General features: G+C 40.9%; 1 pseudogene; it reads right to left on the bottom strand.

Annotated features, from left to right (window-relative positions):
- Positions 1-963: 963 nt before the first annotated feature.
- Positions 964-2,439, bottom strand: LOC149833384 (cytochrome P450 94B1 pseudogene; annotated as a pseudogene).
- Positions 2,440-14,570: the final 12,131 nt, after the last annotated feature.

Below are 14,570 nucleotides of genomic sequence, written 5' to 3'. Positions count from 1 at the left end.
TTTTGAATGAAGGACATTTTTGTCATTTTCTCAAACCGTTGTTTTATGGCAAGAATAGCAAGAACGGGTACTTAAGTCTTTGCAACCGAAGCAAACTCCAATGTTGAATGATGTCAATGTACACGGGAATACGAGCCCCATGTGCTTATATACGTGGTGCTTTTTGAGACCCCCGAACACGGACGTGGGATTCAATGAATCATAGGGGGTGAACATACACACCCTCTCAAAGTTTTGGGCTACCCCCAAGACAACCAGAGGTGTGCAGTTTTTTGGGTTATAAAAGTGGTCATCATGTGGCCAGCTAGTCAGTTGTGAAGGTCATGAGTTCAAGACACTAGATCAAGTGTGCCCTTGATTTTAGAGGTATGCCACCGGCATGGGTTCCTTGTTATAAAAAAATAATGAAGTCGTGTCCCACTCTCTCCTCTGGAGCCTTTCCCTCACCATTTTAGGGGTGTCAACAGGTGGGGTTTGGTTTGAACCAACCAATTTTTTGGGTATGGTATCGGGTTAGACCCAGGTCTAATCTTATCCACTATAAGAAAAACCATACCCGGATCCGATAGGAACTATATGAACCAAACCCGGTAAAGCCATATTTTTTATTAGTTTTACATTAAAAAATTACAGGTCTTAATCAAAACTCGGGTTGAATATAACATTATACCTGGATCCATGTATTAATCAAACCTTCGGGTCTGACCTGGGTCTCTTTATCTATCACGATACCCGAACCCTATACAGTTTGGTACGGGTCCGGGTAAACCAGGCCCGTTGATACCCCTACTCACCATACTTAAAAATAGTAGGCCCCAGCTTTTTGCATGTGAAGATAATCTAATACTCTTTGCTGTATTCTTTCAATTATGCATCTGCAAGTAACATATGACATATTATCATCTGTCCAATCTTTAATATTTTTAAAAAAGAAACAAAGAAACATCTAATAGACTATAAGAACTAAAACTGCCTTTCCTCAACCAACATTGGGAGCCCACCGGCCATTCGAGCGGTCATGAGTGGCACGAACCGGGTTTTGTGAGTATCGACCGGTTTGAGTGCGAACCGGCGAAGAACGAAGGCTGCAACGTAAGTCATCTCTATGAAGGCGAGGTCCTTTCCGAGACACAGTCTGGGCCCGCCTTGAAAAACCGGGAACTTGTAAACCGAAACCGTTTCTCCTTCTTCACCTCCATTTGACAGCCATCTCTGTGGCTTGAATTCCAGGCAATCCCCACCCCACAAACTTTCCATTCTTCCCATCCCGTAGGGAAAGTAGGTTACCCTACTTCCCTTGGGGACGAACGTCCCATCAGGAAGGGTATCATCATTCTCAGCGTGTTTAGAATCCCAAGGCACAGGAGGGTACAATCTCATGCTTTCGCATAGACAGGCCCTGAGGAATTTCATTGCTTTCAAACCATTAAAATCTAAGTTGTCACCTTTAGCATCAACTTCTTTCACTAACTCTTCTTGCACCTCAGGGTGACGTGATAGAAGCCAAAAGAACCATGTTAGTGCTGCTGAAGTTGTTTCCCTCCCAGCCATTAAGAAGCTTATAACCATATCTCTCACTAGCTCTTCACCTCCATCCTTGCCGTCGGTCATTGATATGAACCTCGATAAGAGATCGTTGCCGCCGGCCATCATCTTCTTCTTGTGAATCATCTCCGAGACGAGGTCATGAACCGTCTCGATCGCTTCCTTGAGCCGCTTCTCCGATCCGATATGCAGCGTGCGCTTCACCTTCCACACCAATGGCAGCGGAGCGGCCGCCCTCCGGGCACTGATTTCTGATGCCACATCAAATGCACGCGCCAAGTGGCATGTCGGCATGGAAGGAAGTAGCGATTGTGGGTCCGTGCCGAACGAGAGCTTGCAAACCGTGTCGAAATTGAACCGGTTCAGTATCTCTTGCAGGTCGATCCACGTCTTGGTAGCACACGCTGATTGCAGGAGAGGTAACAGACGTTGGTTGGCTTCGTCCTCCACGGTTTTGAATGCATAGTCTCGGAGGGACCGAGTCGTGAACTCGTGACTCGCCACCTTCCGCTGCTGGTGCCAGAGCTCGCCGTCGACGTTGAATATCCCCCGGCCGAGTAGATCGCCGAGGATAGCGGTGAAGGGCCTCCCCTTGGGGTAGTTGTGAAACCGGGTCTTGAGAATGTGTTCGATGTTGGCCGGGTTCGCCGTGACTATGATAGGGATGGAGCCGAGTCGGTCTATGAGAATGGTTCGAGTCGGAGACCGAGACAATAGGTCAGTGTACCAATCAAGGAGACGGTGGCGATTGGCATAGAACGAGATCAAGCAACCCAAAAGTGGGTAAGAGGGAGGGTGGTAGACATTCTTCTTAGCACTGAACAGAGAAGAGGAAAAGAAGAAAAGCGATGCAAGGAACACGAAAATCGTAACTAGTACAATAGCAGTCACCATCTTTACAAATTTTATGATAACGAGAGGTGAGCCTAGATCTTCGTGTGTGTGTGTGGTTTAAGGAACGAAGGTGGTGAATGAGAATTGCTTCTCTGACTAATTCTATGAGATGAGGTTGGCGAAAGAGATATACCTCTCTCTCTGGGATGAAGATGGTGGAGGAAATAGAGTGAATCTCTCCCTCTAGGACGAAGGTGATTGAGAGAGGAGGCTTGCTTCACTCTATTTCTCTTTATGAGATGAAGGCGAAGAAAAATTCTCTCTCTCTCTTTAAAATAACTACTGCCGGAAATACAAGAACTTAAAACAGAAGAGATAGGTTACGGAGGTGGTTAACAGAGATATTTATACAGGTGTGAAGAGAGAGGGAGGAGAGAGAGAGAGAGAGAGAGAGAGAGAGAGAGAGAGAGAGAGAAATAGGGTAACAAAATCACGTGGGATCTCCGACGTGAAGGTGGGTATCTGACGACGTGAAGGTGGAGACGAGTCACTCACACAAAATGAGGGAAGCACTTGTGGGCGCTTCTCAGCATTTTAGGTTTTTTTTTTGGAGTGATCATCAGAGCTACCTCTGAGGGTAATCGGTCAGAAGTCACCTTGATGCCGTTCATCCATGTGATGTGATGAATGGCATCCAAAACATCGTCATGGCCGGACTCGGCATCTCCTAGATAGCTTTTCAGTTTTTTTTAGTCAATTGATGCCTTAGAAGAATGGCATATTTGGATGCCGTTGATCCTATGGATGAAGTGACCTCTGGCAGGTTACCGTCAGGTTTAGCTCGGATTTCAGTGGTCACATAGAGTAACAAGGACGTGAGTGGGTGTTCTCTAGCTCTCTTATTATTTCTACAGTGCAATGAATGAATGCCTGCTTTTTTAAAGGCAAAACAAGGCTTGAATTGACAGACTAGGGACAAAGATATGATTCATGTGTACTGCTAGGTCGGTGCCCGATCCCTTAAATTGAATGGTTTCGTTGATGTCTCTTCTCCAAAAACAAATAAAAAATGGTTTGGCCCTCTTTTTCTTTTTACCCCGGCCCCAAAAGAATTGGTTTGGATCGGGTCAACATGCTGTTCATACGGTGTTCATCCATGTGATCAACGGCAACCCAAACACTACCTCTCACACGAGTCATACAATTTTTTTCAAAGCCATTCATGCTGTGGAACAATTAAAACACAAAAAATAAACGCCTGAAAAACAAGGAAAAATGGTGGTGTTTGGGTTGCCATTCATCTATAGATGAACGGCATCCAAAGCAGCTCTCACCTGATTCGGTCTTATCTAAAATAACCCAGTTCGATCCCTCATGATCAAGCATGGTTTTAAGATTGTTTTCCAGTCTGAGAAAGATCTTCTTATCAAGAATAATGCATTCGTTAAAAAAGGCTCGGTTAAGTGAAATATTGAAAACAGTTCAATTTTTTTCACCTGCGCTTTCATAAGGATGAGGAAAAATAAATTCTCTTTTTATTAATATTTTATGCTTATTATTTATATATATATATATATATATATATATATATATATATATATATATATATATATATATATATATATATATATATATATATATATATATATATATATATATATATATATATATATATATATACACCAGCTCTTGTGAGCTGAACACCTTAATTGTGTTCGGGTTCGACTCGTTTAAGCTAAACGAGCTGCTCATGGTTCGGCTTGTCAGCTATACTAACTGATCACGAAAACCGAGCTGTTTGGTTCGTTTAGCAGCCCTACTTCATGCGTTAACTACAAGTCAATCACAATCCTTCTTCTATAATTATATAAATATCGATTTATTAAAATCTCATCCACCTTCTTTTACCATTTACGACACCACTTACCCAAAATAATCTTTTACAAAACTTGAGGATTGTTTATTCAATTCATGTATAAGACCTTTTTTTTTAAAGGCAAGCTGGGGTTAGGCAGACCACTCACCAGTATCACTAGGGTTTGAACCTGCAACGTCCCACTACAAAGAGACATGCACTGATAGCTCCTACCAACCACGCTGAGCCCCCCGTTGGTGTATAAGACCTTTTTTAGCAATACTAACAAAAGGTCATGATGTGTTGGTATTACTTTTCACTTTCAAAGAAGAAGGTTGAGTTCAAACCTCGCTGATGGCGTTTTTAGTTGATCATTTAATATACAAGGTTTATATATGCAAAAAGAGTACTTTGGGTTGTGTACCCGACCCAATATGCGTAAGACTTCTCGTACCTGAATCTCTACAAACTCTAATCGGGTCGGGTACCCAACCCGGTGCTTTTTCAAATTTCCTATGCCCCAACCCGACTGGATTCTAATTCAGAATCCCAAACCCGCCCATTTTTTTTATTCGGGTTTATAGTTTTCTTGCTAAACTCAAAAATACGAGTCCGAGTCAAACAGGTACCCGACATTAAATCCGACCCGTTGACAGTCCTAGTTGCATCTGGCCACCTTCCGACTATGGGGTACAGCTTGTCAGATGTAAGGTCGAATAGAAGAAGATGGACGGCGGATCAGATTCAGGGACACATTAAAGTATACAATGTAATGTGTTGCACCTGCTCCAGTAAGCGTGTAAAACGTGTTTGTCTTCTAAATGAATATAGGACAAATAATAAAGACAGACTTGGTATATACCTATATTCTTGAAAAAGAAAAACGTATATAACTAGTTTGAGTGCTTTTTTTTTTATAGGCAAGCTCGGGTTAAGCAGACCCCACCAATTATATAACGTACAATTGGGATTTGAACTTGCAACGTCCCAACACAAGGTGACGGTGACGTGCACTAACAGCTCCTACCAAACTATCGGAGACCCCGTTGGTCTAGTGAAAATATCGGGTGCAATATAATTACACAAATATTTGTGCATTAAGCACCTGATCATCCTCCATCTTGGGGACAGGCCTGTCAGTTGTGTGGCCCACGGCCTGATGGAGGGTGATCAGGTGCTTAATACTTAAATTTTGTGCCAAGTGATTGCACCCATTCCGACTCGTTGGTTGGTCTGAGTGGTTTTTGCTGCTTTTTATGTATGCAAGGGCGACATTTTTTACAAGGGTCTTCTTTTCAAAGTACTGACAGAGCCTTTTAGGGATTTCCCCATGTTTTTAATGAAAATGTTATGTTTTTAGGTACACACCTCTTCTCACTCAAAGCGCCATGTTGGAGAAAAGATAGACATATTTGAAAGTTCCGACTCAGTCTTAGTACGGAGGAATTGTGATTGCTCTCTTGGTTGACATTCTCAGGACCCAGTATAACATTGATCACATGCAGCTTGACAACTCAGGTAATTTTTGGCTATTTATTTTATTAAATTAAGTATAAATATATAATTTATAATATAAAATCTTCAAATATAAATATGTATCAAATTAGTTGAGTTTAACATTAGATAGATTTAACCTTATCAGCGAATTTAAAAGTCAAACACCTCTTTCAAAAAAAAAAGTAACTTTACAAATTATCAAAATTAAAATGTCATTATTTTAAGAGTATTAAAGTTGTTGAATCCATAAACACAACTAGTTTAATGTTAAATTAACCATATATATATATAATTTAAAAAGAGAGAAAGTAATGCCCTTCTGTTCGTTTTCTCATTTTGGCCCGTTAGGCCTATTAAAAATTAGTTTTTGCTATTTTTTCTCATATCTAGCACCAGAGATCTGATCTAACGGTTTTGTTTAGCGAAAACTGGCTTTTGGATCACCGAAATCTGACCTAAATACAAATTTTTTCAGTGATCCAAAATCAATAGCTATGAAGGCATCAATTTTTTTTTTTACTTATAAAAATATATTTTATTCATCAAAATAATATGATCCAAGAGTCGACTCCTGCTAAATCGAGCAAGCTAAACACATCTATCGATTCAGATCTATCGTAGAATACTTCAAACTATGGGACATAACATAAGATCGGACATCTCTCGTGGATTTTACACAGCCATGAGTGTCCACCCAATAAGAATAGGATCACGTGGCCATGCGGCATGGAGAGATCTAGATCCACCTGTACCATATCCGTGTCAGAGGGCTCAAGGGTTAACATGCTACTGACACGTCTACAACCCCACGGATGACTTTATTTGGGACCTACTTGTGTATCTATCCGAGTACGTGGACCAACCCTTTCATGAAAAGGAAGGAAAGAAAATTAAGCAGCATGCAGAATTTGGACTCTTTGGGCCGTCTTATCAGCAAAGTATCTCCTTTCTCACTGTTAGGGCCGGGCCGTTAGGGATGGCAGTGGACAAGGTTTTCACCTCTGTCCTGTCTCAAAATTCTGCTCTTCTTCCCTACCTTCATTCTCGGGTTTATATTTTAACCTCCATCCCTGCCTTCATCCTCATTTCATGTCCTCCATCTCTTGTTCAAACGGGGCGAGCCCCTGTTTTCTCTCGGTCCATTGCCATCCTTAAAGAGGGATTGAGAATGAGGCAGGGCAGAGCAAGGCAGGGATCGAGAAGGGTACGGGGCAGGAGAGAGCATAAGTCCATCCTCGCCTTCATCCCCGTATGGGTTTTGATTTTAACCTTCATTCCCGTCTTCGTCTTCATCCCCGTTTCATGTCCTCAATCCCTGGTCCAAACAGAGCGAGGTGGGGTAAGGCAGAACCCCGTTTTCCCCTGGTCCACTGCCATCCTAGGAGTCTGTCTTACCCATTTTACCTCTCTCTATATAGAGAGAGAAGGGTGTATCAAGTAAATTTTAGGTCTGTGAATGCAAATTTCTCCTCTGTGGAAGATAAGATCTCTGCAATTTGGTGATGCAGGCCGTGGGAGGTGAAATCGGTCACCATATAGCCAATCTAGGAGTGAACAAGACGCTATAGAGATATAGAATTTGTGTCAATAGGAAGTGTGGATGTTTACAGGGCCACGTTGGGAGGTGAAGTCCGTCACCATATAGCCAATCTAGGAGTGAACAAGACGCTATAGAGATATAGAATTGTGTAAAAAGGACGTGTGGATGTTTCATGTTTTGAAATTCCAAAAAAAAAAAAGAAAGGAAGGGGTGGGGGCGGGCAGTCGGTGAGCACAATGTGCCGACGTGCCTACCTTCACTGTCATATGCGGTTTTAGGCCCAACGTGGCCTTGTAAACATCCAGACGTCCTTTTTACACAAATTCTATATCTCCATTGCGTCTTGTTCACTCCTAGATTGGCTATGGTGACCGACTTCACCTCCGATGGTCTTACACCACCAAATTGCAGAGATCTTATCTTCCACAGAGGAGAGAAATTTGGATTTACAGACCTGAAATGTAAGCATATAATTCCAAAAGGAGGCCTCTCTTTTTTAATTTTCTGATGCAGCAATAAGTTTTTCTAGCAATCATCAAATAGGGACCCGTATCATTATCCTCAACTGCATGATTAATGTGTTTAATGGCACAATCATGTAAATTACTAAACGTAAAATCAGTATTAAAAATGAGGTTGAGTTCAATTCTCACTATATTTTTTTATAGTCAAGCTGGGGTTATATAGGCAGACCCTACCAGTAATTCATTGAAAACTTAGTCATTGAAATTCTCAAAGCTGTTCCGCACAAGAGATCTGTGTTCTTGTCTAGAGGCAACTATGGATTTGTCACTTGACATGGGATGACTATGGTTCGAGACCCAGTGGACGCGTTCTTTGCCTCAAGGACAAAGCCAGGTGTACTCCCTGGTGGGTTAGGGGGACCTCAAGGATTTTACCAACCATAGGCATGTCCGGTGGCCTAGCTAAAAAATAAGAAACTTTACAAAACTTTGGTCAAGCTAATGTCCTCGGTTGACAGTTTTTCGGGAAAATTGGGCCTGGGTTTGGGATTTAGGAAAAGTTGATAGTAACATGAACTATCAGGTAAAAGGTGGGTCTGAACTTAGAAAATTTCCTTTTTTTTCATCACACATCAAAATCACCAACTTGTGGTCACTAACCTAAACACAGGAATGCTTTGCACATCATGTATGAAAAGCCTAATAACCCAAGGAATTAGGCACATATACTGCCACAAAGATACCTAATCTTCAAGCAGTTCTTGGCACGTGCAATAAGAGAGGTCGGCTGCAAATGACATGCATGATTGTAAAATGAGTGAAGTGGGTCGGTTTTAGTTGAGCTGCACAGCTGGGTGAGGTCGAAATGTGAATAAGCCCTAGCCTGATAAGCACAAAGTTGGTCCACGTGCAGCTATAGTGAAGTTGAAGTATGGTTCAAGTAGTATGACAAGCACAAGTTGGTGGACGTTTTCAAGTTGATTGCTTCTCTCTCTCTCTCTCTCTCTGCTGAAATGCTTGTGAACCAATACTTCGGTGAAAAGGAAAAGTTGAACCTTTGGTGGGCGAGTAGAAACTGTATGAAGTTGAATGCTTCATACAATCTGAACTGAAACTTTGTTTGGATAAGTCTCTGGTGCAGATGTGCACATGGTATCAAACAGTTGAAACAAGCAATATCCTGTTGCTCGTGTTTTTCCTGAGTGAATATAATCTTACAGATCTGATTTACACGGTGAAGGGATCGACAAATCCGTTGTGCACAGATGAAGACCTAGAAAGGGAGCATAGAGGTAAAAGTGCGTAACACGCCTTCTCCATGAGGATATCTCACTTGTGATTTTTTGGATGCATATTTTAAGTATATCTTTAAGTGAGAACATTTCCTTTAAAAAAGTAGAGTTGCTGGCATGATCTCACCTCTGGATAGCAGTTACTCAGGAAAATAGAAGATCTACTGTTTTTTTTTTCTTAGAGAGAAAATCAGTAACTGATTCACTTCATGTCTATCTCACTACAAGAAAAATGTCAATTAGCGACGGAAATTTATGATGAAAATAATTCATCTCAATTTTGTGATGAATTAAGGAGAGAAAACGAACCGTCCCTAAAATTGAAATTAGTTGCGGGATTTGCGACGAAATAATTCAGGCGTACAATCCATCGCTACTTAGCGACATATATTATTTCATCGTAAAATATGTCAGAACTTAGTGACGAATATTATTCCGTTGCTAATTAGCGTCGGTGTTGACGACAGAATTGTTCCGTCGCGAATCCATCACTAATTTTTTATGTAAAACACCCATATAGGGCACGAAATTGTGTTTGCTCTCTCTCTCTCTCATTCGCGCTGCTCGCCCCAACCACTTACCACTCTCCGGCGACCAACCCGGCCACCTCCCGCTCTCCAGCAATCGCCCCGACCACCTCTTGCTCTTCGGCGACCGCCCCGACCACCTCCCTTTCTTCGACGACCGCCCCAGCCCTCTCCGCACCCGCTCTTCTGCCGATCGCCCCCGCACTGCTCGCCCTGACCACCTACCGCTCTCCGGCGACCGCCCTGGCCACCTCCCGCTATTCGGCTACCGCCCCGGCGATCTCCGCACCTGCTCTTCCGCCGACCGCCCCATGATGCTCTTCGACGACCGCCCCCACTCTCCGGTGAGCTCGCCTCTCGTACTCGCGCCTCCCCTCTGTCCCTCTTTCTAACTTGTCAGTAGGGGACCCGCCCCCCTGCCGCTGGTATTTTCTGGTAGGGGGCCGGAGCCCCCTATCGCTATTATTTTCCGGCAGAGGGGTGGACCCCCTGCCCTTGTTTAAGCAAGGGTGGCAGGGGATCCGCCCTCCCTGCCGTTGTTATTTTTCGGCAGGGCGGCGGACCCCCTGCCCTTGTTTAAGCAAGGGCGGCAGGGGATCCACCCCCTGCCGCTGTTATTTTTCGACAGGGGGCGGACCCCCTGCCCTTGTTTAATCGAGGGTGGCAGAGGATCCGACCCCTCTGCCGCTGTTATTTTTTGGCAGGGGGCAGACCCCCCTGCCCTTGTTTAAGCAAGGGCGACAGGGGATCCGCCCCCCTTGTTGCTGTTATTTTTTGGCAGGGGGGCGGAGCCCCCCTGCACTTGTTTAAGCAACAACGGCAGGGGGATCCTCTCCCCTGTCGTTGTGTTTGCTCGGTCGGCAGGGGGTCACGCATCCCTGTTGTTGGTACTTTTCGATAAGGGGCGCCCGCCCCTGCCCTTGTTTAAGCAACAGTGGCAGGGGGATCCGTCTCCTGCCGTTGTGTTTGCTCTGTCGGGCTGGTACTTTCTTGTGTCTTTATCTTTGACGGGCAAGAGTAATATGCATTGTAGGTGCGTAACAGAGCAAAATGAGCAATGCTTAATGCTATGCGAAAATAAACAAGCAAAATGCAAATCGGGTAAATACCCGTGGTGAGTAAGTGATGCAAGTGCATCACATGTTATTTAATTTCTTGGATGAAAAACTTTTTTGTTCACACACTCACTTAGTTGTGGATAACTAGGACTGCTTTGATGAAGTTTGGAGATCATGCTGAGCATGATTTTAATGTATGAAAATAGAAGTGTTCTTATTTTTGGAGTTCGGATTCCATGCTAGGCATGGTAGTAGTTAGCGGAATATTGCAGTGCATTTGCTGCAGGTACATGTTTAACATTGTTTTGATATGAATGATTTGAATGTATTGCAATGTTTGATGTGTCTGTATTCATGCTTGTATAAAGTTATTTTTCATTTGATTATGCCTTCCATGTGAAGTATGTTGAAAACATTCTTAAAATGAATGTATCATTTTATGGAATGTGATTTCATATTTCTAAACAACCTCGTGATGTGTATAAATATGATTTGATGGTGTTACACATAAAAATATTAAATTATCAATACATGCATAATAGTTCATAGAATTGCATTTTATGTTAAGCATGTTTGTGGTATAGAGAGGAAGAAAATTTACGCATTAACTGAAACACAAAAATTGCTCACAAACAATAACCAAACAAGAATTAATAGATTAATTAGATATTTTTTTTCATCATAGCATTATTATGATTCTCTTTTAACTGGTGATGATAATATCTGTAACATTATAGGACAAAATGACTGCAAATCATGAATGGATGTACCATATGATAGTTGATAATGAGGTGTCGCATGAATATATGAATGATGTTGATAGTTTTATTGAATTCGCAACGGCAAGTGTCAGTACAATAAATCCCACCGGTCGGATCAGATGCCCCTGCACGATGTGTAAGAACAATCAATTTGTAGAACCTCATGGCGTTAGACATCACCTATACAGGAAGGGTTTTGTTAGTGGTTATCAGAATTAGACGCTTCATGGTGAAGAATTTTAGAATAATTTTGACGCACGGGTGGATGTGGTGCATGATAATCCATATATGGATTTGATATTTGATGCCGCAGGACCAGAAATGGGTTTTGGTATGCGACCTAGTGATGTACCAACTGGGGTAGAGGAAGAAGCAGCAAATGATGCATCTAGTAGATTTTATAACTTACTTAGAGATGCTGATAAGCCACTATAAAATGATTGTGAGAGTCACACATCAACAATAGTCGAGTGTCATTGGTTTGATCCCACAACAACAAGTGTCGACAAAGCCTCATGCATTGTGGAGGTGAATCATAAATCAATGTTTGAAACATATGAACCATTCATATTAGCATCACAAACTCAACAAGTTTACTATACTTCATATCCGAATACAAGGAAGTCAGATAGAAATGAATGGTGGACGGTTTGCAAGGTGAAGTCTAAACTATACCCCGAGTATGATCAGTTACAAGAAGACAAGATTATTGAAGATGTTAAATACTATCAATCAGATGATATGTATGACTTCTCTTATGGTCACGATGTCACACATGGTCTGCATGTCACATCTCCATTGTCCGATGGCACACGTATGAAAGAATGTGATCCAAATGATATACCAAGTGGATGAACACCCAATATAGAAAAAGACGAAGAGGAGGAGGAAGAAGAATAATATGAAAGTGAAACAAGTGATGATGAAGCATACTCGATCTAGTGAAATACATGTTTGAGTGCTATGAATGATTTGAATGTATTGTCATGTTTGATGAGATAGTAGTTATGAGGTAGTAGTTAGCGGAATATTGGAGTGTGTTGGTTGCAGGTACATGTTTGACATTGATATGCTATGAATGATTTGAATGTATTACCACGTTTGATGTGACTGTATCCATGATTGCATGAAGTTATTTTCGATTTGAATATGTATCCATGAAATTGCATATCATGTAACTGATCCAAATAATATTTTTATTTGTTAGAATATGGTTCGTGAAGGTCACAGTGGTCGAGGACGAAGTGGAGACCGTGGGACAGCATTAGGTAAATGTCTTTATGTTATATTTAAATATAGGCATTCATTATGTTTTTGCTTATATATTGATATAAACATTGTTACTTGTTAATCATCTTTATAGGATCCCAGCTCAGTGATAGACAGTATCAGCGACAGATTAGTGATGGATTAACGATGAATTAACGACGGATTAGTGATGGATAGGCAGTCTCAGCGATGAATTAACGATGGATTAGCGATGAATAGCGTCCGTCGCTAATACACATTTTTCTTGTAGTGTCCAAATGAAGTACATTTGAATGCACCTTATTTGGATAGGCTCACTACTGGGCGGTTCATGCGTTGAAGAGAGAGTGGGCCCACCTCTCTCCTCAATGCATGAACCCATGCGTAAAACATGGCCAACCATGGTCATGTATGACTATCTCCCACTTGACTATGTGAATATAATCATGATACAAGATTTTGCTTTCCACTATTGGAGTATTTCACTTGCATCAAGATTCCTAGAATGAGTTATTTTTTTTTGTTACTCATTCAACCATATGTTTTATCAGACATATTTTAATCTCATATAGGATATATGTTTCGATAACATTTTATTTGATATGCCCTTTGTTAAGAGATCAACAATCATATCAGATATAAGTAAGTAACTGACCTTGATTTCATTCATTTCAATCATGACATGAATATAATGATATTTTACCATTATATGTTTACTTTTAGAATTGTTCACTCCACTCTTCATAAGAGAGATAACAACTTGGTTGTCACAATAAATTTGAACTAGCCCGTTGGTTATATCCTGCTTTAAATCATTAACGAAGTGATTTATTCAAATGACAAATATAGCAACAACATTGTATGCAATATATTCAGCTTCTTGAGTATGTTGAGCTACGTAGCTTTATTTTTTACATGACCAGAAAATTGTTCCTCCTCTAAGGTGAAAAACATATCTATAAGTGGATTTACTATCATCTCTGCTGCCTGTAAAGTCAGCATCAAAATATCTAGTCACTTCTAAAGCATCATCTTGAAAACACAATTTTAAATTTATAGTCTTTTTTAAATATCAAAATATTCTTTTTACTGTTTGCTGGTGAGGCCAACCAGGATTACTTTGATAACGATTAACGAAGTCGACAACAAAGTTGATATCAGGCCTTATGCATAGCATAACATACATCAAGCTTCCAATAGCTTATGCATAAGGGAGATTCAGTCTTTCTTATCCATCACCAGGACTATCATTCTTGCTCAATTTGATACCTTTTACCACAGGCGTTCTAACATGCTTGCAATCACTCATTTAAAATTTTTTGAGTATATGATTTATATACCATTCTTAACTTAGGCTTAAAAGTTTAGAATTTCTATCTTGAGTGATTTTAATTTCAAGAACATAGGATGTCTCTCCCATGTCTTTCATCTTGAATTGAGAATTTAACCATGACATGATTTTGACAATCATATCATTGCCGTTTTCAATCAAAAGAATGCCATCCACGTATAATGAGAGTATAACAAATTTGCTCTCACTTTTTCAGACATAAATACAATGGTCAAATTTATTTGCCATGAATCCTAATGAGGTAATTATCTTACGAAACTTTAAGTACCACTAACGTGGTGATTGCTTGAGTTCGTATACTTTTTTTTTCAACCTATATACTTTATCTTCTTGGCCTTTCATAATATAGCCTTCAGGTTGTTTTATGAAAATAATTTTCTTAAGCTCTCCATCTAAAAATGCGGTTTTAATATCTATTTGATGTAGATCTAGATCGTAATGAGCTATAATAGCAAGAATTATCCTTATTAAGACAAAATTTGCAATAGATGAATATATATCAACATAGTCTAACCCTTCATTCTGAGAAAAACCTTTAGCTACCAACCTAGCTTTAAATTTATCAATACTACCATCGGATTTGAATTTTTTCTTTAAA

The sequence above is a fragment of the Nuphar pumila genome, chromosome 7 (genome assembly GCF_984573655.1).
Source record: "Nuphar pumila chromosome 7, dmNupPumi1.hap1.1, whole genome shotgun sequence".
Taxonomy (NCBI): Eukaryota; Viridiplantae; Streptophyta; class Magnoliopsida; order Nymphaeales; family Nymphaeaceae; genus Nuphar; species Nuphar pumila.
Note: the sequence above shows the minus strand (reverse complement) of the source record. Positions and strands in the feature narration are given on the sequence as shown.